Consider the following 26,613-nt stretch of genomic DNA (forward strand, 5'->3'; position numbering starts at 1 on the left):
CACAGGGTTGAGCTCAGGGTCTACCCAGCAATGTTTGACTCTCCAAGACTCACTGTGTTTTCCACAGAAAGAAAAAGCAATGTACAGGGACTGGGAACATCTCCATCGCCTATGAGCTGCTCGAATAATGTTGTTCTGTTTGAGATGCCTCCTTATTGTAATGACTGAAATCAGATTTTTCAAGCCCCATTTAGGGCTTTGGGAAATGCAGGTGTTGAATTTCCTCTCTCAGGAAATTCTGGGCTAATAAGAGCTTTCTAGACTGGTTGCTTGAGCTAAAGGAGTAGAGAAAGGAACTCAAAATAACCTGGAGTTACTGCAGGACAAAATCAAAACTGTCATTATTTAACCCTCTTTGTCGGGAGCAGCAGGGCACTGATGGAGGCTTTAATGAGCTCCAAAGGACTGGGCTTCAGAGGAGGCACTCCCAGGTGCAGGAATTGTCTGAAAGTAGGTGAACTACTTTTAGTGAAGCACTGGCGGGGTGGGCTGCCAGTCTCAAAGCTGATCCACTTCCACTGAGGTCGATGAAAACTCATTAATTTCAAAGATTGGAGCCTTAATTCGAAATCTGTTGGCAGAGCAGGGGGAGCCAGTGTGGAGAATTAAAGAACACGAGGACAGAGGACATCCTGGCCGTCTCCTCACACGGATCCTGGCGCTGGGGACAAGCGGAACCAGGTCAAATTCCTTACACAGGAGATTAAGTGGGCCACAAGGGTTACAAACAGGCTCTGTGTGTGTGTATCAATATTTTTACACCCAGAGAAAATGGATTTTATCCTCAATTAGTCCAAATCGAGGACTGCCCTTAGCAGGGCGTTCTGATGGCTCAGGATTCGCCGCGGTACAAATCGCAATGCCTGAGGGTTAAAGAGTGGAACTGCCTCAATACCCTCCCAAAAATTCCATCCAAACCACAGCCATGCTCATGACTCCCTTTGGGAGGCAATTATTGTTAACCACAAACCTGGTGGAAGAGGCACAAAGAGTTAGAAAAAGGCTTTTATGAAATACAGCATGGACAGAGGTGGCTATGTCTGCACAGAGCTCTCATTCTCCAATTTGTTGGCACTTGGCTTCTTTTAGGTCCTTCAGGGGAGCCAAAACACTTTGTCTGACCCAAACCAAACATATTTGAATGAATATTTTAAATTTCCAATTAAATGGAAACAAGTATTATAATTTCTTGGAATTACTACTTAGCATTTTGTTGAAAACCTGTGTCAGAATGTTGCTCTTTTCTGTGCAAGCTGTAATGCAGCCCCTGGCCCTCCTGGAGCTGTCCCCAAGGGCTGTGGCCGTGTCACCAAGCAGGGGCTGAGCTGCAGAGTGAAGGGCCTGGCTCAGGACCCAGCATCCAGCTGGACACAGCCCTAAGGTTTGCTCTGGGCTGGCTCTGCTCCGGACTGGATGATGGATCATGTTAGGGATGCTGCCAGACCCATCTCCCGTCTCAGTTATCTGAAATAAATCCATTTTCCTTGCTTCAAAATGAGCCCCCAGTGAAAAGCAGAGCACGGGAAAGGGGGATTTGGGGGGATTTGTGCAGGAAATGCTCCCCGAGCTCCTGGTGCTGCTGCAGGCCCTGGTCTGGCTCCATCTCTGCCCTACCCTGAAGCCAGAGCTGGGCTCACCCTGAGAACACAGCAAGAGGGGCCTCCTGCAGCCATTCCTCGTTTATAACCACAATTAAATACTGAGGCAATAGTGTCAAACAGGCAATTTCAGCCTGCCCCTTTCCCAGCTTTCCCCAGATGTGAAAGGAGCTGCTTTGTGCCGAGCACCTTCAGCAAGGATTGTTTTATTGTGATATGCAGAGCTGAAACCCAAATCTGATACAGATATTGGATCAAACCTTGTACTCCGTGGCAATCTAATTTTATCCTGACATGTTGATTGCTTGCTCTTCATCTGTGGCTGCTGTCCCAAAGGGGGCTAAGTGAGAGGAGCTGCTTTTTTTTTTCCTTTCCTGTAAGAAGATGACATGAAATAAATTCAGAAGAACACACACAAGAACAATGTGGGGTTTGTTATTCACAAGACAGCTTTGAGAAGGGAAGAAATTGGAGCTGAGATTTGTGAAGGATGGTACAAAATATGATGGAATTTCTGACTAATAAATCACACAGAACCCTTCCAAACCAAGGGAACTGGTCCATGTAGGGGCTTTTGAGAACCACTCTGAATTGTTCTCCCTGCTTTCCATCAGGTGGGAAACATGGAATTTCTTGGAAAAGCCAGGCCTGTGACTCATGCCATCTGTGGACATGGTGATGGGGAATTTACAGCTCACAGACCAACCAAATCCAACCCTCAAATTTAGGTGCAGTGTTTCCTCTGGGTTATGGAATTTTGAAGTAAGGAATGTCCCTCAGAGGCACATGCAACACCTTTAGGAAGGGATGCTGAGCTTTGCCACAGTGGAGAATTAATTACTTATCATTTAAATAAGGGTTTGCAAAAATTGGAAGGATTTCCACATATTTCCATGGATATCAAATTCCAAATATAAAGCTGAGCAATGCCAGCAAGGGGCACAGCACCAGGCTTGAACAGCAAAAGCAACAGGAGCCCTTGAGAGCACCAAAGCAGAGGCAGACAGGAGGAGAAACAAGACCCATGTCAGCCAGAAAGCCACAGTCAGGAGCTCCGTGGGTGAAACACACATTCTGCCTCAAACACTGGTGTATTTTAATAGAAAAGGTCCCCAATTCAATAATTTCCCCCCGTTAGCTCTGTTAAGAGCACCCAGTGCAGAGCTCCCACTCTCCCCAGTTTGAGCCCTCGCTGCAGTGGAAGATCCCTGGCCCTTCTCTCTGTGAATTCCCCTGGGGGTCACAGGTTCAGTTCAGCAAATATTGGTCCTGCTAATGAAAGAGGAAAACCCGATGTCCATATTTGCAGAACCAAGGTGCTGCCCTTAATTTTCTTGCAAATATTTAAGAAAAAAGTCCAACACAAACTTACCAGCCCATCAGGAAAACCTCATTTGCACCACTGACAATCCAGAATTTCTCACTGAACCTCTCTTACTTCTAATAACCCCAAACTTAGAAGTGTTTCTTAATTTTAGCTACTTTTTTTTTTCTCTTGACCCAGATACAAAGAAGCTTTTACTACTGGGAAATGCAATGTTCATGAAGCAGTGCTAAACCCATCATTTATTTTTGTATTAAACTTGGAGAGTTTCTCTCCTTCCTCTTTAATTACCCACCTTGATGGTGCTCTGCATTATCTCTAAGTTTAGAAGTTGTCTTCTATTCCCACTCTGGTTCCTCCATTAGCTCAGGGCCCAACTCTGCCTAAATCAAACTGAATATTTAAGACACACCAATGGTGGCTCAGGGTTGGCGTGAGTAGACAAGAATAAATTTGCTTTTTATAAGGTTTTTATTAAAAGCAATTCAGTTTGGGGAACCAGAAGATGCATTAAAAGAGTGATGCTGGACTGTGTGTTAATTGCAGACAGTTAATTTAATTAGAGAGATGGCTGATAAGTGCAGGGCAGTGCTGGCTGGAGACTCCATGTGGGCTCCAGCTCTGCCACAACCACGGAGAAAAACCCATGTCCTCAACACATCCCTTAACTTTTCTGGTGGTTGGACTCATTAGCAATTTTCCTTTTCATGCTCTTTGAGGGGGGGAAAAAGAGAAAAAAATGGAATTTTGGAGAAGGAGGAACAAGTAAAAGACAGGCAAACCCGTGAGAGCACTTACGGAGGAAAAAAATCTCTTGTGTTTCTTGTGTTTCCTCTGCAACTTTTCCATTTACACTCGGTAACTCCAGCAGCAGGGGTTACATAAGGCAGCCCCAGGCCACCAGAGTCAGCTCCCAGCTCCCTGCACTTCCAGAGGGCAGAGACTGCCCAGCCTTGGCTCTGGGGAGCCACAGGAGTTTGCAGGAGGTTTTAGTGCTTCTAACCAAGACATTAATTCTAAACAGGAGCTCTAATTCAATCCCATAAATCACCAGCTTCCCATCAAAGCAATGCTCTAGAGTGGGCAGGATTAAGATGCCCTGAGTTGACATTTGAAATCAAAGTAACCACTGACAATCCTTCTCAAACACAGCAAATTTCCTTTATCCTCACTGCCAGGAAGCAGAATTTCCCCCTCCAAAATGGGAATTTTTACCATCACTTTATGTCCCTTTCTGTTTTTATGAAGCAAAAGTTATGAAGGCGTTTCAAACATGAATTACTTGAAACTTCTCCTGCTTAATTCCCACCCGAACTCGGCTGGAATTCTCTAGATCAGAGTGTTTTGGAGTTCATTTTCCATTTCTATACCAATAAAATTGTGGCATCGTTCATATCTCAGGAACACTTAAGGTTGGACTTGATGATCTTGGAGGTCTTTTTCAACTTTGATCGTTCTATGAACACAGTCTTAAAAATCAGGAGATGGGAAAAATGACCATTAGTACATTCCCTGTGGGAAGCAGACCTGTTCCAGCTCCACCACTGTCCTTGGTGCTCAAGGGCTCCACGTTGGCTCTCAAGTCCTTCTTTAGTCAGTGCCTTTCCCTGGTCATTTTGCTGTGTGTTGAGAGTGCTCCAGACCACAAATGCAGTGGGAGTGTGGGACTGGGGTCTGGAGAAGATGGAAATGGGCTGGATTCCATGTGTTTACAAAGAGAGGAAGAATCTGCACCTCTCTTGTAGAGGCCTCCAGAGAACGTGGATGTGAACAGGATGGTGAAGAAGCAAAGATTACCCAGCAAACACCGGCCAGCCAAGAGCCGAACCAGGCAAGTTAAACAGCTGCATTATTTAAAACTATTTAGTTGACAATGAGTGTGTAATCTAAGGCTGCAATATAAGCAAAAGCCCACTTGAGCTGAATTGCTGTGACACAATTGTTTGATGATTAATCCCCAAAGTACACTTTAAAGGACACAGACAAAGACTTCAGGACAATGGTCTTATTTTTACTGTGCCACATCATATTTTTCATTTACGAGTGCAGTTACTGTTAAAGAACTGTAATTTCATATTTGGTTCACCCTGCAAGAAGTCTTTGCCTTGTCCCAAAATACTCACTCAGAAAAGCTTTCACCGAAAGCTTGCAACCAACAGTAAAAACAATCACCCTGAAACCACCCTCAATTTGGGGCATTTCCATCAATCCAGCTCCTGCTGATGCTCCTGTTGGAGCTCTGGCTGTTAAATGATTTCTCACTTTCATCCTCGCTCTGAAACTGCACAAAATTCTCACATTTGGGCACCGCTGAAGGCAAAAACAGGAAAGCTGCAAAGCTCCTGGGTCTCCGTGCGAGGCAGGGAGGATTTGCCCTAAATGTCCCCATTTCCATCACATCCTTCATGCTAATTGAGTTTTAAACCTCGACTTGAGCTTCCTGTTGGCAGCTCCTGGCCCACCACACCATACGTTTTGGGGCCATTCAGTGTCTCCTGGGATCTGGGTTCAGCTCCAGGTTTTCCACACTTTTCCTGTGTAGGACTCCAGGGAACGATCTCATTTCTTGCTGCTGCAGTTCCCCTCCCTCTCAGCAATAACAAACCCACTAATTCACATCGCTCCAAGACATGAGAACCATAGCAATAAAACTTGCAAACAGAGGAGAGAGGGAAAAGCATGTAAATATGATTCAAACCCAAGCTGAAGTTACTAAAATCCAATTGAATTCAAATTTCTTTTCCTTTTTCCCCTGGCTGATGTTTCCCCAAAGCTACTCCCTTGAATTACACGTGCACAGTCACCCTTCATTTCCATCAGTTGCATTCCCACGTTGGAAAAGCCCCACCATCTTGTGTTGCTTATGGAGAAAATAATTTTAATGATGAAGGTTTTGTCCTTCTGTGAGTTCTGAGTGCATGGAATGACTGAACAGCCAGGGATGACCTCTGATACCGGGAGAGCTTTGCAGGAATGAAACCAAGCAAATGTCTGACCCCCATTTCAAAAGAATCAGAGCATTTATAGAAGCACAACAAAGAGTTTGAGCAGTGGTACCAACCAAAGAAAGGGTATAAATTGGGTTTGAACAAGCGTGGGAAGTGTCTCACCATCATCAGCCCAAACCTTCCTGCTGGAGCACCAAAGGCATGGGCAGGTGACCAAAGGGTGACATCTGTAAAGTGGCCGTGCTGGGGTGACACCGATGCTGCTGGATTTGGTGAGAGATTGGTTGTTTCCAGGATTTCAGCCCTAGGGAACAAGAAGGATGTTGGTTAGAATCAGTTGGCAGCACCACTGTTTGCTTCTTATTGTCCAGGAAATGTGGATTTATGGAAAACACAGTGTCTCAATGTAATGGGTTTTTTGGTGGGATTAGAGGACTGACCATAAAGGTGGTGTTGAGCACAGACCTTCCAGAATCCAACTGCAAAATAACTTCAGATAACCCAGAAACTGCTCTGATCCACAAAGCTCAGCCACTGTGAGGGTGGGGAGGCCCTGGAATGGATTTCCCAGAGCAGCTGGGGCTGCCCCTGGATCCCTGGCTGTGTCCCAGGCCAGGCTGGACATCGGGGCTTGGAGCAGCCTGGGACAGTGGGAGGTGTCCCTGCCCATGGCAGCCTTTAAGGTCCCTCCCAACCCAACCCATTCCATCACTCTGTGATTCCTCCTACAGAGCACACACAATAAATATTTGTTTTTGAAGCATCCCCATCTTCCTGGGGTCACTACCAGGGTCCCCTCCCGGGGCAGTGCTTTGGGTGGCAGTGGCTGCAGACACAGGGGGGTCACCCAGGGGTGGCTCCAACCCCAGGAGTGACCACAGGATCAGCCCTGAGCTCAAGCTGAAGTGTGAAACCTCCTCTGTGCTACATCAGCCTGTGTGGAGGCCTCTTGCAAAAGCAGCCCTAATATTCAAAATTTAGCAACACCATCTGTTAGAGACTTTGTTAAATAAAAACAACTCATTACCGAACTTAGGTCTTGGAGAAGGAGCACCTTCTTTCACATACAACTGATTTTCTTCAGAAAAACACAAATAGTTGTTTCCCAGTATTTGTTTCCCAGTATTTCTGAACCATTGCCAAAGGTTTCTGACAGCAGCCACGTTCCTAACCTGTAGCCAAAGAAATAACTGTAGTACTAATCTGGAACTGGCAGTAACTCCTGACATTTGAATTATGTTGCTGAAAGGTATCTTTTTACCAGCTGGTAAATAACGATCCCCTAATTACAGATATAAATCTGGTGAGGTATGAATGCACAGTTGAAAGTGATGAAAATGTTTAATAAAATATGGCCCAGAAATGGAGAATGGGATTAGATTCAGTATCTTGACCACAGGGGTTTTTTGGATCTGCTGATAGAGCCACAGCCCCTGAGGATGGCAACACATCCCTGTCCTAGTGATAAATGTAAGGGGAAAACACTGGTGATTGTAATTGTCCCAAAAAATCTGAGCAACCAGTGTGGCATGAAACCCCTTTTTAACTATCCAAGTTCTTATGGCTGCTGCAGGGAAGCGCATTTATTATGTGCTTTGCTGATAATCAGCAGACCTTTAATAATTTCGTTTCTCCAGCGAAGTTTGATGAAGATATGGTTTCCTTTTGGGGCCTGGATTTGTCACCTCTGTGATTCAGACTTATATCAGAGATCTCTAATGACAGAAATTGGAAAGAGCTCAAAACTGTAGTTTATTTTTTTAGTAATTTTTCTTTTTAAATCACTTTTTAAAATTCTATCCCAAGTCAACTATTTTTAAAAAGCTGTGGCAGCTTGATCTGAAATGGCTTTTTCTTGGTGCTTCACTTTCAGTTTTTTTGAGTATTACATTTATTTATTAAATTTCTTTGTTATTTTTTGGCTGTGAATAAAGACAAATTCTTTTACTTAAGATTGATTTTTCTAATTGTAGCCCCACCAAAAATCCCCAGCACAACTCCTCCAGTGACTTCCACAAGTCACTGACCCCAGTAGAAAGCCTGAGACAAAGCTCACAGGTTGGGGAATGGTGAAGGACCTTTCTGACCGCTCAGCACAGCTCAGTCCAGGTTGGATTTCATAGCTCATCATTGTAATTATCAGCCACAACTGCAAGTACAGCCCAGATCTCCATCCCACTTCTGCAGCTTCCTGTCAGCTGAGCCTGGAAGGAAAACCAATGGGCTCAGCCTCCCTGCCCTGCTTCAGGGAATGAGCAGGGAAGTTCATTCCCAAGCTGCCAGTGCAGCTCCTGTCTCCAGCACTACATTCATCAACTCTGCAGCACAACACCCAAATTACTCCTTTTAGCTTCTGCGAGGATTTTCATGTCACGCTCGGGGTGATTCCATCTCATTACTGCTGCTTCTTTACTGTTCCACTGTTGCTGCACAGGCACTGCCCATACAAGGATTAATTAATAAGTCACGTTCTTAAATCCACGTGTTCCCCTGAAAGGAAGGGATCTCTGACATAACATCTGCCTGTGTTCAAATTACAAATTACAAAAATGAGACTCTGCTTCTGCTCATCCCATCCCATCCCATCCCACACCTTCCACTGTCCCAGGCTGCTCCAAGCCCCAGTGTCCAACCTGGCCTTGGACACTGCCAGGGACAGCCACAGCTGCTCTGGGCACCCTGTGCCAGGGCCTCTCCACCCTCAAATCCCAAGAATCTTCTTAATTCAGACCTTACTGAGGCCATCTCTGATGTGGTGATGAAGAACACACCAGGGGATCATGGTGTATTTTATGGTGACCAACACCAACCTACCTCAGAACTCTGCTCAAAACCACCCCCCCCACCAGCCAGTATTGAAACCCAAACCCAACCCAGACCCTGCCATTTCAACACCAGTTCTCTGGGCTGGGCACCACTGAAGGTTAAACCAATGAAAAGGGTTTTAGGAGGAAACTTGTACAGGAGAGGAAGAACTGGGCTGCAGAAGCTGGAGCTGGCGTGCAAGGCTGAATTAATAGCTTAATGCAATTCAGTTCTTACTGGTTGCCTGGAAACTAACTTTGAAAAAAAAAAAAAAAGGAAAAGCACAAACCATAATGGGTGTAGAGGGCTTAATAGGGAATTATTGATGCCACCAGACTGTCTGACAGTCTGATGGATTTCTAACTAAATCACTCAAAATGCTCCTTTATTATTACATGTTCTCCTGAGTAACAAGGTCCAAGGCCAAAGGAGAGGAAATATTCCGTGGTGCTGGTGCTGAATGCCAGCAGCGGAGCCTGGTGCTGCCAGCCCAGCAGGGCCAGCCCGGCTGCTCCCGCTCCCCTCCGTGTTCAACACGGCACTACCGATGTTCTCCAGCAGCAAACACGAGGAGCGCTCGAGAATTCCTGCCGGAGTCAGCTGCTCGGATTAACCCTGCAGGCCTGCTCGGGGGGAGCTGCTTCAGCCCAGCCTAAGCCGAGCTGCTCGGGAAGCCAAGGCGCGGCTCTCGGACAAGCGCTGGCCGGGGGAGAGCCGTAGTGAATGCCCATCGCTGGGAAACCCACGCCCTGCAAAGTTCCCTGCCATCCCAAAGGCTGTGCAGTTCCCTGGGTTGGGGAATCTCACCAGAGCCTGGAGGAGATGAGGGATCACGGGCAGGAAAAGGGGAGAAGCGAGAGCTGAAGCAGACACTGGAGTGATGGAAAGGCTCCTGTTCACCCCAGTAAGGACCCTGTTCATCCCAGTAAGGACCTGCCTAGTCTGGGAAGGCACAAAGTCAACTGTTAATGGTGCATATTTTAATTAACCAAGGAAGCAGCTCAACGGTTCTGGCATCACAAAGCAAATCCTGACCCTCCACCAGCCTTCCCAGGTCACAGGAGCAGCACCTGGAGCAGCCCCAACAACCAGACCCTGGTGCCCAGTTTTCCATCTTGGAATAGTGCAGGTTTTATCCTGATTATTTTTGACAGGAATTAGGTCAGTTCAATTACCCTAAAATTCAGATGAGCATCCACCTCTCTCCTGGCTACTTTTGGATATATAAATAATGCACTGACAACACCAAACCAGAAAACACCGCAAACCCCAGCACCTTCAGCCTGCTGGAGACCCCCTCACACACAGATGTCCAACTCTGTGCCTCAGAGACAAATCCTGGCAGGTTTTCAGGGGTAAGGATGACCATATGTTAGAAAGAGCTTTGGGAACAGACCCCGTCTCTGCTGCCATCTCTGAGGTGCGTTGTACAAGGGCTGGATAATGTAACTGTAATACAGAACATACTGTAATATAGAACAGTGCAGGGCTAATTTTGAGTCTGCTCCTGATTTATCTGTGATGTCAAGATATTCAATAGATACCTCGAGAGCATTTTAAATAGTCTCTAAATAAAGCAAGTCATTATTTCTTGCTAAAAATGGGGTTTAAAATGAGCTAGTTACTGAAAAAAACCCAACAAACTGTAATTTGTTTTCCAATTTCATAGGTCTCTTTCCCATTTCCAAGTGATCTGTGGTAATAAAGTATCAACATGGAGATCAAGTGCCCCAACAAAATTGTTTAATGACTTCTAGAATGTACATTAAATCCCTACAGCCTAAGCTAAGACAAACAATCACACACCCTTTTTATTACAATTCTTTAGAAACTCTGGCTATAAATAGAATTTAGCTCACCAGTTCACTTATTTTTCATTATTATCCCATTACCCACAAGTTCTGTTTTCCATGTATCCCTTTTGAGGGGTTCCTGAACCAACAAACCTGGCAGGTGGAGCTGTTTGAGCCCTCAGTCATGAGAGGAATTTCTGGATTTTCCAGAAGGAATGGAAGGGAGGACATGGGTTTTGGGCTGAAGAGCTCCTTTATTATTACATGTTCTCCTGAGTACCAAGGTCCGAGGCCAAAGGAGAGGAAATATTCCATGGTGCTGCTGGTGAATGCTGGCAGGAGAGCCTGGTGCTCTGAAGCACTGTGGATTTCCAGGAATGTCCCCTTCCTGTGGGAGCATTTGTGCCACGTGTGGACCCCACAGCCACAGTGTGAGGAGCCAATGAACCAGCACAGCCCCACCTTGGAAGGACCCGGGGGCACCTCATTTCTGTGGGCTGGCTCTGGGAACAAATGCATCTTCTCCCATAGGAATTTCCATGGAAACAAACTGTTTTAATGGGAAACCATTGGGTGAGAACAACAGCCCCACCTCCTCACACTTCCCCACTAAATCCCACAGGTACCAGGATGGCCACGGCTGCCCAACAGCTGGATTGATGATCAACAGTTGGACTTGATCTCAGAGGCCTTTTCCAGCCTTAGCAAGTCCATGATTCCATGAGAAACGAGCACTGAGCTTACAGGACTCTGTCCCAGTGGGATTCTGCAGAAGGTGAAGCACTCCCAGCCCTTGGGCTCTAACCCAGCCCTGTGTCCGGAATTATTAACACCCAGCTTACCTGGAGTGGGTTTCCCTGGGAAAAGCAGGTGTGGAGCACCTGGCTATCCCCCAGAACCTTTGGAGCAGGGCTGAGTGTGCCAGCCAGGCTTCCCAGGCACAGCACAGGGAGGGCAGCCAGCCCCGAGTGTCAGGGGGGCTCTTCTGCTCCACAGCATCCCTTACAGAAGCAGAAAGGGATGTGAGAGGCAGAAATAATTGGACTTGACATCCTGATCTGCAGAGAGACTGGCAGTCACCAGGCTCCCATGTGACCTTGCTGACCAGAATGTCTGGGAAGTCCTTGAGCTGGGCCATGGAGAGCAGACCTGGGAGTCAGCTGCTATTTCTGGCCCTTCCCTTCCCTGCCCAGAACCACAGCACGGCTCCTGGAGGTGTGTGATTAGCCTGGAGCCATTATGCCAGCCAGCCCCAGCTCCAGACAGCTCTCATCAGGACCTTTTAATGTAAATTGCTGTCTCCTCCTTGCCATCTGTGGAATTAAAGTGATTTATTTTAGCTCAGGAGCTGTCTCCGAGTTGGTAAACTTTTGCTGGTGGACATAATGAAAAGCAACCCTGAGCCTTTTCTTCTGGGAAGGGGGAGATGTCCTCCTGAAGTTCAAAAATGTCAAAGTCCTATTTCTTCATAGTTGCTGGAACAAGTCATTCCGAGGTTGTTACTCTGCAAAATAATTCATAGATTCCAAATACTGATATTTATAGCTGAAGCAGAACTCCTAAAATCTCATGGTTTTAATGGGAATGTTGGCAGGTCCTTTATTATGTCACAGCGAGCAGTGGTGTTAAAAGTTCTGGAATCAAACTATCAATGCATGATAAATGGGGGGTGAGCTGCTCGTGTCACACCACTTATTAAGTTGGTACCATAAATTATTGCACTGTAAAAATCAATGTTTACCTCAGACTTCCCTCCCATATTTTCATTGCTATTTTCTAGAATTCATTTAAAAACTACAAGAAACAAACAAACAAACAAAAAAAAGAGACACAAAACCACGTGAAACAGGAAAATTAATTTTCTTCAGGCTGAATTATTCTCTATTGCCTAAACAGAACAACAGCTGAGGATGTTGCAATTAATAAAACCATCTAGACAAGAAAGGATGAATCGGAGATAGATCAGACCATGGAGCTCAGATACCAACCAAAAATTCCAAGAGCTGAATCAAGAAAAGTATGATTTTTCTTTTTTTTGAGAATGCATCACTATTTATCAGCCAATTTATACTTTTTATTCCCAAATGAGACCTCCAGGAACGCAGTTAGTGTAGACTGAGTGTCCCTTCAATGTCAGGCACGACGTTCTCACCTTAATTCTCCCGGATTTTGCACAAGGAGAAACATCCACCGCTGGGGCAGAACACCCTGTCACGTTCCCCCACTGTGAGGGGATGCTGAGAGCTGCCAAAAACCGCCTGGGTGGCAAGAAGTGAGGAAAACTCTTCATTTACTTGTCCTGAGCTATCTCAGACTGCTGGGATGCCCGGCCCTTCCATCCCTCCCTGAAAGACTTCCACCACATTGAGGATCTCAATCCCTGTAGCTTCAGGGACATTGCACAGTTGTTAAATGCTGCTGGGAAAAGCTCAGGAACAGCAAAAGCCGGAGAGATTTGTGTGGGAGGAAATCTTGTGGCCCTGTTTGCACTGCACAACCAAACGTGAGCTCGGGATCACACCTCGCCCATGGCTGGAAAAGTGTCACATGCATTTAGGAGCAGCCTGGCAGGTCCCATGAACAGGAAACAGCAAGAAAAACAGATTTTCTAGGTTTTTACACCCAAAGAGTGGAGCTTTTTTTGAAAAAAAATTAATCCCTGGTGTTTCTGCCAGTTTGGTTTCAGCTTATACTTGGCAGGAGCTGCATGCCAGCAGCGCGTTCCCTGCTTTGTTGTGATAGACTCTGTCTCCCAAAATCCGAGTTTTTGGTGATTCCTCTCCTCAAGCTCAGCACCCAACCACTTCCAGAGCATTCCTGCATTTCCCAAAGCCGAGGGCAGCATTTATCAAGTGCCACCTACAATGTACAGGCTGGCAAAAGTCTCCGTTCCTCCAGGCCAGCCACAGCCCCGGAATTTATTGCTAATAAGGCAGAGATTTCGCAAACACCAGCATCAAAGAGCACATTAGCTCTACCTCTGAGTGAGCACATCCCATCTCCGGCGAGGTTTTATGATAGATGATTCAAAGGAGAAAAATTAAGGGGCCTCAGAAGCTTTTATGGCTTTCCTTACCTCATCTGTATTTGCAAAACATCTGAAGCGGGGCCCGGCGTGCCGGCGTTTGTGTGTTTGGCTTTCCAGCAGAGTGCTCCGCTTGCCATAAATTATGGGGCTGCAAACAGCCAGGTATCAATAAGGCCTACGTGGAGAAAGGTGAGAAGGAGAATTTCCCACCTCACAGGGAACAGGGAGAGGCTCCCAGCCACAGGAGGAGCCTGGGGCTGGGCAGGGGCACTCGGGGGATTTGGGATTTAATCAGAACACTGCCTTGGTTTGCTTGATGGCCACCCATGCTCTGGGATTCTGGGATTCCCCTGCCATAAAAAGGAAAGTCTGAATTTTGCAAGATACCTGTAAGTTTAAATATTAAAGTTCACCTACCTTCTAAAGAAGAGACTGAGGAAGGATGTATGGCTGCCTGAATTGAACAGCTTCAGCAAGGGTTCTGTGCAGAGTGGAGAAGGGAAAAGGCTGTCACAGGCCTCCCAGGAAAGTCTCTCAGATCTCAGGCCAAAATTCCCCCAGCCTACAAATAAGCATTTTTAACCCTCTCGTTAAAAATGCTACAACCTAATAGGGGGTCCTAAAGGTCAAGTACCTGTGCTTTTCATTGCCTGAGCTTTTAGCAGCTCTCCCAGGCAGAATTTTGCAGCTGCACAAACTCATTAATCCTGCAGGTTCAGGGTGCATCTGCAATCTTCTTGCATCCCACATTCCTACCTATTACTTCCAATTTAGATCATCTGCCTTGTTTTCCACCTGAAGCCGTCTGCAGAGGGGATCTGAGCCAGCACAGCTCCTTGCTATGGAGACTTGCTCCTCAGTGACGTGAGCACAGAGTTTTGCATTAAAATCAAAAGAACAATCTCTGAGGAGTCTCTCCTCAGCACTCAGACTGTCCTGAGAGCACGGCATGGCACAAAATGAAAAATCACATATCTCGCTCTCTCTACAGCTGGAGAGGTGTAACTAATTAAACCAATTATTAAACCTATTTAAAATTTAAATTTAAAATTATTAAACCCATAACAATATGAAATTAAAGGGGGGGGGATGCTTAAAAACAATAGAGAGAGGCAATTGGAGCTAATCTTGTGGGTCAGCCTGCAGGAAGGATGTATTGCAGAGCTGCTCTGGGGCAGATGTTTAATGACTGGCTGAATAAACACCATGTGCATCAGCTGGGTCTGTCCTGCACATCCCATCTACTCTTCACAGGTTTGGTGTGATTTATTGCCATCCCTTGATGTTTGTGTACCTGATAGACAAAGACTTCCCAGAATCCCAGAACGGTTTGGGTGGGAGGGACCTCAAAGCCCATCCAGTGCCACCCCTGCCATGGCAGGGACACCTCCCACTGTCCCAGGCTGCTCCAAGCCCCAATGTCCAGCCTGGCCTTGGGCACTGCCAGGGATCCAGGGGCAGCCCCAGCTGCTCTGGGCACCCTGTGCCAGGGCCTGCCCACCCTCCCAGGGAAGGATTTCTTCCCAATCTCCAATCTAAATCTCCCCTCGAGTGTTTTTGCCACGCTCTGAGGAGGAGGGGAGTTCTACTGAGTTTTGTGGTTTCCAGGCTCTGCAGCCAGGGGCAGGATCCTCCCTCTAACCACAGCTCTGGCTGCTGCCTCTGGCTGCATTTTGCTGCCAGAGGATTCATTCCTGTGCTCTGGAGGGATGGAGGCAGCACAGCCCCACAGCTGGAGCCTCTCCCCATCCCAAAGAAAAGCTGTACTGGTCCCCACTGCCAGCTCAGGGCTTCTGCCCTTGTCATGAAAAACATGGAGCAAGTTTTGCTTTGGTTTGTAGGCAAAGATGGATGGGCTAAAGCTAAATCAGGGCCAGGCTCCAGGCCTTTGCCATCCAATTTTTGCTCAGTGAGCTGTGGAAGTGTAGAGGGACGTGAGGATCTTTAAGGTCCCTTCCCACACAAACCGTCCTGGCACTCTGTGCTATTTACATCTCAGAGTTACTAATTTACTTGTTGCATATTATACATATTATGTTCAATCTTAAAATATTACTTTATATTATTTTTAATTCCATGCCAAATTTTTGGGGTTTTTTTGTTGTTGTCCTGATCTTTCCAGAGCACCGAGCTTTGCCAGCAAACCCAATCATTTGCCCATGCTGCACAAAGGCAAAGCTAACTGCAAAATAATATTGGTGCCATCTATTTATAGCAGATATAAAATCCCCACAGGAAGCTGGTAAATCCCCTTCTCTGTGCTCAGGTATGAGGGGCCACAGCATTGCTTTTCCAGTAGGGCTTCATTATCCAATCCTGGTGATTGATGCCATTCCCGAGTAATCTTTCAGATAAATGAGCCCTCCCCATCTCATTTCCATAACTATTTTATCACCGTGTGAATTAGCTCCTCACACTTCTGCAGAGTTACCTCTCCAACAGGAATTTCTTTACAGAGCAATAGAAACATCCAGCAAATAAAAAACATCCCAGCAAGTGCTAAATATCTCCCAACAAACTTCCGATTCTTCTCTTTTGACAATTAAAATATTGACATTTTTTCATCAACTCCTTTCTCAACAGGTGAGAAAATCCAAACCAGGAAACAAGGACCAGGCAGAAGGCAGGGATGTTTTCTAGGAAAGATAGTGGTTATCCAATAAAATCCAATCTAGATGTAAAATCCAACTATGTGAAAATCTTCCTTTGTCAATATCTGCAGGAGTTTCCTAAAACATCCCTTTTTTTTGGAAAACAGCTTCAAACTAAATTAAAAAACAGCTTTAGAAATTGGGTTTAAAGGACTTGGAGACAACAAAAGCCATTTGTTCTGAGGCAGTCTGGGTTGGCTTAGATTGGTTCCCTCGATTCTGAGCTGAGAAAGGTGTGAAAATAGGCAAAGAGGAGAAAAAGATTTGACTGCTCTGGATGAAAGGATCAATTCCTGATGAGTTTCTGTTTGTGCTCACTATAAACCCATTTTTTCAGGGGTGTCACATAAATCCAAGTGTACTCTCACACTGAATGAAGATGGAACTGAAACCAGGGTGGGATTTGGGGGTGTGGGTGGTCAAATTCAGCCACAGAGGTCTCACACCTCACCACTGGGACGTATTTAAGATGCTCTCTTCATCAAAAACCCTTATATTTAAAAAGAAAATAAAATGTGTTAAACCCTTTTCTAAGGACAGGGTGTGAGATCAAAGGAAAAACCAGGTGTGGAAAACTATGACCATTATTCAACTGCTCAAACATTTCAATATTTTCAATTTAAAAGTCATTCTTGCTAAAAAAGCTGTCACATCCACAAGCTGACCAATGCCATATATAAAAAATTGTCCTTCAGAATTATTTGAATCACAAAAAATGCTCCCAAACCAGGTTTTAAAGGACTACCTAATGGTAGTGTTTATCTATGAGAGTTCAGCAGCAGAGTGTGGAGAAAAGAGCTTTGAGGTGCAAAGCCCAGCACTCCCAAGGGATGGAATTGCCAGTTAATTCTCCATTTCCGGGGATTTCCAGGCAGGCCCACCCAGATCAGCCCAGGGATGGGTCAGGTTTTCCTCTGTGGCAGCCAGGACTCGTCCCAGTGACACCCCCTCCACCCCCAGCAGCTCCTGCAATTCCCAGTTCCTGATGTCCATGCCAGCCGGGATGGTGAGGGGTGCCCGGGGCGGCTGGGGCACAGCTGGGCACAGCTGCAGGAGGATCCAAGGAGGAACCTCCGAACAGGAGCACCCAGCATTAACAATCCCGGGTTTCAGGTGGTTTTGAACGTTTGGTGATGGCCAGAAGGGTGGTGGGAGCTCGCGGCTGGTCCCAGATGAGCAGCAGTCCCCTCCGCGCGTTCGGTACCTCTCCTCTCTGGTGAGCAGAGCCCTGCCATCAACTCCCCTCCAAAGCTCTGCTGCCAGCAGTGTCCTTTCCGTGGCGGGGAGCGCTGGCACCCAGCCCAGTTCCCAGCTGAGGCCATCCCAGTGAGCAGCACATCCCAGCACAAAGTGAGGGCTGGGATGTTCGGATGCAGTTGATCCCCGGCGTTCCCGGCCTCGTTGCCATGACAGCGGAGCACCAGGGCTGCCTCCTCTCCTCTCTGGAAACGCAGCTCTGCTGCTCCAGCGCTCCCAGCTCCCGCCTCACCCAGCAGGGAATGCTGGCAGCGCTGGCACGGCTGGGCAGGACAGACCCGCACTGCTCCTGCTCCCAGCACGCACGCTGCTGGCACCTCGGGGCCTTGGCAGAGTTCGTACTGCTCCTACAGGATGTGCGTGAAGGCACAGCCCTCACTGGGATGGAGAAAACAGGGAACGCAGCCACAGAGTCGGCAGGTTCCCATCGAGAGGACTCCTGCAATTTACCGTTCCTGCAATAAAACCACAGAACTTCGTGTCACCACTCCAGGAGCTCAGGGGGACACGGAGCTCCTCCGTACTCCTCTTTGCTGGCAAACCAGGCTGTGCATTAATGATGGAATAATTTCTATTTCTGTCAAGCTGATGCCAAAATGTCCTAACTTTTAAAAAACTTGGTGACATTTGTATAAACTATAGGGGATTGCCACCTCTTCTAAATCCAGATTTCCTCCATAACCTGGGACATTATTCCTCATGTTCTGTGCTTGTTCTTCAGCCTGCGGATGAGCTGAGTTTCCACTGAGATGTCTTTCAAGCCTTTGCTCCCACATATTCTTAGATTTCCCTTCAATTTTTCTATTCACATAGAAAATATTTATGTTTCCATACAGCCTGGCTTTACCTGTCGTGCAGCTGGAGCTCAGCCTTCCCGACTCCCTGGGGTTTGTCCCCTGCATGTCCCTGAGCAAGGACACCTCTGCACGTGGAAATGGGGAGAAGCACCCAGCAGCTTTCATCCTCTTCCACTTCTCCTTGAAGGATTTCCTTTCCTTTGGAATGTTCTCTCTGAAACTGTGCCAAAACGAACAGCATTCCTCAAATTCAATTTGTTATTGCTTGAACAACAGAAGAAAACATAATATTCTTGGGTATATAATATGCAAAATATGCTTGGGTTTATTATTTGAAAAACACAGACAGCTTCGCCTTTGGAGATTAGGGAGAGCAGAAATAACATTCCCTATGCAGAAATAAAGCTGTTTTTCTCAGCAACATCTACAAATGCTGTCCCAGGTGTTCCACTGTTTCTGTCCATGGCTGGACACAGCACATTCCTTAACAGCCATGTGGAGACAGGGATGTGAGAAGCACATCCTAACCCATGGGAAGCTGTCCAAATTTCCCCTTGTTCCCTGCTCCCCATCCCCAGGGACCTGGGGCAGCTCTTTCCTGGAGCCCAGATGATCTGATTTACCCATTCCTTAAAAACCTGGCCTGGTGCCCCTGCCCGAGGCAGGGGGTGCAGTGAATTGGTCTCTAAGGTCCCTCCCAACCCCACCCATTCCAGGATTCCATGACACAGTGCCCATCCATCCCAGCCATCAGGACAGGATGGGAAATGCTCCATCCCAAAGGTCTGGGGCTGTGGAGGAGGAAGACAGAAGCACCAACACAAGTTCTGCTGATTTAGCACCCAGTGCACCCAGTTTCCCTCTGCATTCAGGGCTTTGTTGGCAGCTCCAGGCTCCCTTCCCAGCTCCAGAGCAGCCCCTCAGGAGAACCCCTGCTCTGTGAGTGGATGCACAAGAAATGCCCAGACACAAATTCAGGCCACCCCTTCCTCTTCGAGCCATCAACACAAGGATGCAACAAATACAGCAGCAGCACTCCACAGGCTGCTGGACTCCGCTCTCAGCCTTCTCACTCAGCCAAGAACTCCCACAGAAACGCTTTTATATCTCAAGACTACTTGAGAGGAACCTAAGTACTGCACTGTTACTGCCAAATTTAATTTTTTCGTGGAGCTCTCAGCTCACTGAAAAGCTTGCCAGCCTTTCTGAGGGCTGAGAGCTCCTCAGGGCACGGCCTGGCCTCTCCCCAAGAGGCACAACCTGCCCTGGAAGGCCAAGGAGCTCTGCACTCCCCACCTTGTTGGTCTGTCCCCTTCTCCTCCTGCGTTCAGAGAGCAATTCACCATCTCAAGCACATCTTCTGTAGTGGCTGCAGAGTCACCCTCCTGCAAGGGGAGCACGCAGGGACCCTCTGCAATCCCAGAATCGCTGAGGTTGGAAAAGCCCTCCAAGACGATCAAGTCCAAGCTGTGCCTGACCCCCACCTTGTCCCCTGCCCAGAGCTCTGAGTGCCACCTCCAGCCCTTCCTTGGACACCTCCAGGGATGGGCACTCCAAACCTCCCTGGGCAGGCCCTGCCAAGGCCTGAGCACCCTTTCCATGGAGAAATTCCTGCTGATGCCCACCCTGCCCCTCCCCTGGCCCAGCCTGAGGCCGTTCCCTCTCCTCCTGTCCCTGTTCCCTGCCAGCAGAGCCCGACCCCCCCGGCTGCCCCCTCCTGTCAGGGACTTGTGCAGAGCCACAAGGTCCCCCCTGAGCCTCCTTTGCTCCAGGCTGAGCCCCTTTCCAGCTCCCTCAGCTGCTCCTCACATGGGTGGCTGTGCAGAGCCTTCCCCAGCCACACGTTTGGCACACGTGAAAGGGCGAGAGCAGATCCTCCTGGGTGGATTTTCACGGTTTGTCGTGATAAAAATCTTCCAAAGAACAGAGAGTGAGGACAGAAACAGAGATGGTGCAGTACCCAGAGTAAATTGGAGAAACAAAATTAGAAACAATCTGTGTTTCAAAAATGTGGTCAACAGAATGCATCACCATGACAATTCTTGCTAGAAGCAACAAGAGAGGCTTCCTGGCAGTGCTGAAGGAGGGCTGGTTCAGGAGTGAAGATTCATCAAAATGCAATTTACAGCACCAAAAAAATATATCTGTAGTGGCATTTCATTGACTTTTATTCTTAAAATGTGAGAACTAGACTGAAGAAGCATTACCTTACACTGAATTCTGTGAAAATCCTGATCCTGACAGAAAATCAGAGACATCTTTAGCATGTTCCTTAGTGGTTGCATTCCAGACAAAGCTAAAATAAGGATCAAAGATTTATATCACAGATATAAAATAAAATCAAATGAGAGTCTCGGATTAAGGCACACAGAGGTGGGCTTTAAATTATAAATACGGTTTTAAAAGGAAATGTAAAGAAAGGATTAAAATACCCAAGCACTGAAAAATAATTCCTTTTAAGGGTGTCACCATGTCCCAGCTCCCAGCTATGAGAGAAGCACAACTTGCTGCAATTTTAATGATGGCTCTTTCAAAACATCCCATTCAGGGGGTTGGACGTCCCTCCCCCCCCAGCTGCCCTCCCTGGCACGCTGGGTGAGGATTCACAGCCACAGAAATGGATTGTTTTAATTTGGGGCATCTGAGAGGCGACGTCAGCGCTCTCCTGATGGATGAGGTCACACAAATGTGTTCATTTGCATCGTGGTGGGAAGAGGGCTCAGCTGAAAGGGGAGAAAAAAGGGTGTAAATCTACCTGGAGACAGAGCCAAAGAGCCCAGAGAAGCTGCCCCTGGATCCCAGGCAGTGTCCAAGGCCAGGCTGGACATTGGGGCTTGGAGCAGCCTGGGACAGTGGAAGGTGTCCCTGCCCACGGCAGGGGTGGCACGGGGTAGAATTTAAGATCTAAATCATTCTGGGATTCTGTGATCATAAAAAACCCCAAGGAAACACAGCAATGTTTTGATGACAAATGAAATAAAGAACAACTGTGGCTGGGGGTGGTGGTGGGATGGAAATCACGTCTCCACCTCTGGAGCTTCACCCAGCAGCTCTCCCTCAGGGGTGACTATTTACTACATTTTAGGGAGTGCAGGCACTGAGGATAAATTTCCTCTCTTAAGCCCATAAATCTCTGCAGGTCTGACTGAACGCTCAGCATGGTATATGTGTGTGGCTGGGCTGACCTTGAGCTGGGGAAAAGTTTGTTAAAAAACTTCTTTTGGAAAAAACTCCGTTGCAGGCTGACAAATCCTGCACAGCTGTCCATCAATTGCCACAAGTTGTCTTAATTTTTTAGTACTTAAGTAACTTTTCTTTCTCATCAAAATACTTCGTGTCAAATATTTCATTTTGAATGTTTTTCTGTGTTAAAAAATAGTAAATTACTTAGCAACTAAAATGAAATATCTAACGGGAGGTCAAATTGGTTACTTTGTTGATTCTGGGATGAAATAACAATTTTTTATCATTATTGCTTTAAACAAAGCTTTTTTTTTCTTCCCCAGGCAATTTCGAATTGCCAGGGAATAAAATAAATATATTACTCCCAGGTAGGTACTGTATAAGTAATATATGGTAGAGTTATAATAGAACACTGAAAAACTCCATTACATTCCTGTTCCGTTGTCAGAGGCAGGACTGGCTGGAGCAGCACTTGTATATCTCAGTGATATCTAATTCCCAGGGAAAACCTACCAGCACTGAGAGCATAGCCAGCTGCAGGCAAACAGGATCATCAAACACTGTCAGCAAACAGATTATTCACAGAAATGAAAAGAAAAAAAAGAAACAGGACAAGAGACAACGTCTATAATATTCATAATTCAAAATAAAATTATTTTATTTCATTAACGACAGTGTAACTCCTGGTGCAGTTTGAGGTGCAGCATGGAAATGGGGGCCAGGCCTCTCTGGCACCAGTGAGGAGCTCAGAAGGGCCAAGGAATGTCTCACCTTGGGCTTTTAGGGGAAATTCCCCCATGGCAGCAGCCTGGCCAAGTTCTCAGCTCTTTCCCACACTGGGACTTGGTATTGCACCTGTATCCCATGGAGAGTTTGTCCTGTGAGAGGAAAACCACAGCACACATCATGGAGTCACTGAGGCTGGAAAGGCCCTCCCAGCCCATCGAGTCCAACCTGTGCCCCATCCCACCTTGTCCCCAGCCCAGAGCTCTGAGTGCCACCCCCAGCCCTTCCTTGGACACCTCCAGCCCTTCCTTGGGCACCTCCAGCCCTTCCTTGGGCACCTCCAGGGATGGGCACTCCAAACCTCCCTGGGCAGCCCCTGCCAAGCCCTGACCACCCTTTCCATGGAAAATTCCTGCTGCTGTCCAATCTGAGGCTCCCCTGGCACAGCTGGAGGTTTTGTCCTCTCATCCTGTCACTTGTTTCCTGGGAGAACACGTTATGATGTATTGTACATTCCTACAACACCTTTACTATCAAATTACCCCAACCTGCTTTGTGTCCTCGATCCTCTGTGTCTGCAGCTCCTGGTGATGTGAAGGGAATGAGGTTTTCCAGAACCACACGAGGTGCAAATTCTCTGTTTGTCTCATAAACCACTTCTCTGGAGCACAGAAAGAAAATCCAGTTGTTCTCACAAGGACTTTAACAACAGGAATAATTGTGGGGATCTGGGAGGGAAGGAAACCAAGGCAGAGTTGTGAAGCCACCTCTGGAGCTGAGCTCCTGCAGCTCCCCAGGGCTGGTGACCTGCAGGGACAGGGGCTGGGACGCAGTTCAGCTCTGCTGGGCCCAGTTCAGCTCTGCTGGGCCCAGTTCAGCTCTGCTGGGACACAGTTCAGCTGTGCTGGGCCCACTTCAGCTGTGCTGGGCCCACTTCAGCTGTGCTGGGACCCAGTTCAGCTCTGCTGGGACCCAGTTCAGCCGTGCTGGGACCCAGTTCAGCTCTGCTGGGACCCAGTTCAGCCGTGCTGGGACCCAGTTCAGCTGTGCTGGGCCCAGTTCAGCTCTGCTGGGCCCAGTTCAGCTCTGCTGGGCCCAGTTCAGCTGTGCTGGGACCCAGTTCAGCTGTGCTGGGCCCAGTTCAGCTGTGCTGGGACCCAGTTCAGCTGTGCTGGGACCCAGTTCAGCCGTGCTGGGACCCAGTTCAGCTCTGCTGAGCCCAGTTCAGCTGTGCTGGGCCCAGTTCAGCTGTGCTGAGTGGCATCCATGCAGGGCTGGGGTGACCACTCGCGGCCACCTCTGGGTCCGCGTGGCCGCTCTTCCCCGGCGCCTGGCAGACAGGGCCGCATTCAGAAACACGCAATGTTGGAATATTTCCCAGAGCAGGGCTCTCTCTCCAGTGATGTCAGCCTTTCCCCCCAGTGGTCCCAGTTGCCGCCGTGGGCTGGGCTGCCCAACACCTCCCTCGTGGAGGGGAGCCTGGCCCTCGGTGACTCACGCTGTCACCGGCTGAAGTGACAAAGTGCTGCATTTCCTCCGCAGCCCGTGGCACGGTGCATCAGTCAGAGAGGGGGCACAGCTCCAGCCCCCCCGCTCTATTTATGGGTGCAGAGAGAGAAAAACATGCTCCTGCCACATTTTAAAATAAGATGTATGTGAGTTTTGTGAAAAACACCAGATGATTGCACACAAGGATGAGGGGATATTAATGCAGACAGTGACACCTCCAGTTCTTGTGCTGCCTGGAGAAGGCACCAGCAGAGCTGCCAGCCTGGCCTTTGGGCACCTGGCTCCTGCCCTGCCTTTAGCAGAGGGTGGGAAGGGCAGGGGACACACCAGGAAACACCAGGAGCATCTAAAAAACCACAGACAGGCCAAATTCTGGTCTAGCTTTGAAGCCAATCTGGCAAAGAGCACTGGGAGATAACAGGAACACCGAGAAATTTTGAAATATTTTCACTTTGCAGGAATTTATAAATCTATGAAAGGCTCATTGATGTATTTGAGACAGCTTTGGCTTTCTAGTATTTATTTAAAGCAGTAATTATTCAGAATATTTTACAGGATGTTCAGTCCTTCAAGTGAAGCTGTACAGCAGCAACTATAAAATGCAAAGGGCAACACTGCTCAAATGAGAGACCTCAGACACAGAGGGGTTTTAGCTTCTCTAAACCTCATTTGTAAGCAGGGATAAAATGGAAGAGTAAATGGAGGAACCTGATAGCTTCATGTCAGAAAAGACATGAACCGTGACACAGCAATGTCAGCCAAAGGAAAATGAGCTGTTAAAACACCTGGAGTGGAACAACACACGGTTTCTAAAGTGGCAGATTAAAAAAAAAAACTGATAATGGGTCACGAATGATGAAATTTATGCCTTGCTTCTGCCGTGCACTGGGACTTCCACTTTCAAATTTCCAGTCAGAACAGATTAGATTGCCTCCAAATGAAAGTGTCAAGGTAAAACCCAGCAAGTGTAGTTCAACAGCTTTGTAAAAACATTGGCAGCAAGGGAAACAAGAAAACAAACCTCATTCTGCTTCTCCATGCAGCCCCTGCACCTGGAGAACAAGACTTTAACAGAGGCAGCAGAAATGTGATAAAAACCCAGGGCCCGTAGCAATGGGGTGGAAGGAGGCCTTAAGCGCCTGTCAAAAGATGTTAAATAAGATTTTTTGGAACTAAACCATGATTCAGCTTTTCTAATATCACATAAAACTAAAAATTGGCAAAAAGGTGAGGGTTTTTTTATTGACCTTCAGGAGGAAAAACCTCTCGATGGCTGGTGGCCACGGTGGATGCAGAGAACAGGCAGCTCCAGCTCGGGTGATTACTGAGCAAACCACTTTCCCAACCATTTTTTTCCTCCTGCTTCAAGCAATGCCTCAGCACAATTTAACAGTTTTCAATTCAGTAACTAAAATAACTCAAAGGTCTTTATTTTTCTAGGGTGAGAAGGGCAAATGACAACTCAGAAGCGTTTCTGCTGTGAGGGCTCCACAACATTTGTCTGGCACAGGACGTGTCTCGTCACAGCCCGGGCGCTGGGGCGCCCACGGTGGCATTTCCACGGTGCTGGGCTGGAGGTGGAAAGCTGCACTGCCTGCAAATATCCCCAGTGACACACTGTGGGGAGGAGAAAAAATCATTTTCCTCCTGACCCTGAATGAGTTCCCACAAAAAAACCCCAGACTTGGGTTAATTATTTCTCCCAGCTCGGAGGAAGCGGCGGATGGATCGCACCACGCCTGACCCCGCAGCGACCTCCTCTTCCCTCAAAGTTTAATGCAGCTTTTTGGAACTCTTATCAATTGAAACAAGAGATCTTCCTCGGATCATAAGCGCTGAGGGGAATCAGTAAATCCTGCTATTTTATTGTGCTGACCTTTAGACCACCACCTGTCTTTTGGCTCTTCAGTTTATATATGAGAAAATACCACGAGGTATTGGAGCATCCAAGCTGCCCCTTCCACCACCACACACAGACCTTAAACCCTTTATCACTGAGCTGGAAGTTACATTTTTATCAAGTGGCTGCTTGAAGCCATGGATAAGAAGGAGGAAAACCCTGCTCATTTATAACCACTTTTAGTTAATGCCAGTGAACAGGATTTTTTATTTGCTTACATCATCTACTGCTAAAGTCATATTTTCTCTGTTAAGTCTATGTTTTGAAAAGTCCTTGGCATTTTAATTGGCTCAGTATTTCAATTCTCTGTCAAAAAAGAGACTTGCTGAAAAAACACCACCTGATTTCTCCGTGGATTCCTCTTTCTCAGAGCCCCCTAAGTGCTGCTCCCCCTGGGCAGAAATTTGCAGTGCACTGGCTGCAGTTCTTACCCAAACCTCTCCCTCTGAAACACTCTGGCAAATCCACTCATCTCCACAGCATCGATCAGGAGCACTCTACCCGCAGGCACCTGGCTCACCATTAGGGATTCCAGACCAAGCTTTGCATTTCTTCTCCTCCACCAAAGAGCGACAAAGAAAGAGCCAGGGAAAGAAAAAGCTACAAGTAGCTGGAGCCATGGGCAGCGCTGGAAGGGAAGATTTCTTGTGGGAGCTGCAGCTAAGAATGTTACCTTTGGTCCCCAGTTCCTCCTTCCCTGCTGTCCTTCGCACAGCTCGGATCTGAATATTGGGATCATCCAATATCTGAATATTGGAACGGGGCACTGGAGAGCAGGGAGGAGACACAGCAGGAGGTTTAGGTTGGAAAAGCCCGTGGAGACATCGAGTCCAACCCTGCTCCAGCCCTGCCAAGGCCACCACTGCCCCCTGTCCCCAAGTGCCACATCCACTGGGCTTTTAAACCCTCCAGGGACGGGGACTGAACCCCTGCCCTGGGCAGGAGGGAGCCACAAGGACTGAGTCCAACTCCTGGCTCTGCACAGGGCAACCCCAAAACCCCACCCTGCCTGAAGGTGCTGCACACAATGTAAGCATCACATGCAGTGAGGAACTGCCCCACACAAGGGAAATGCTTGCAAGCAAAAATTATTT

The 26,613-nt window shown here is 47.5% G+C and overlaps 1 long non-coding RNA gene across 1 annotated transcript; it reads right to left on the reverse strand.

Annotated features, from left to right (window-relative positions):
• Window positions 1–1,796: 1,796 nt before the first annotated feature.
• On the reverse strand, window positions 1,797–14,025 carry LOC125331825. Its single transcript, XR_007206225.1, has 3 exons — window positions 13,914–14,025; window positions 6,033–6,174; window positions 1,797–1,972 (listed from the first exon to the last, which is right to left on the reverse strand). It is a non-coding gene; the product is annotated as an uncharacterized LOC125331825 (long non-coding RNA).
• Between the last annotated feature and the right edge of the window lie 12,588 nt (window positions 14,026–26,613).

This window comes from Corvus hawaiiensis, chromosome 11, assembly GCF_020740725.1.
Source record: "Corvus hawaiiensis isolate bCorHaw1 chromosome 11, bCorHaw1.pri.cur, whole genome shotgun sequence".
NCBI classification, from domain to species: Eukaryota; Metazoa; Chordata; class Aves; order Passeriformes; family Corvidae; genus Corvus; species Corvus hawaiiensis.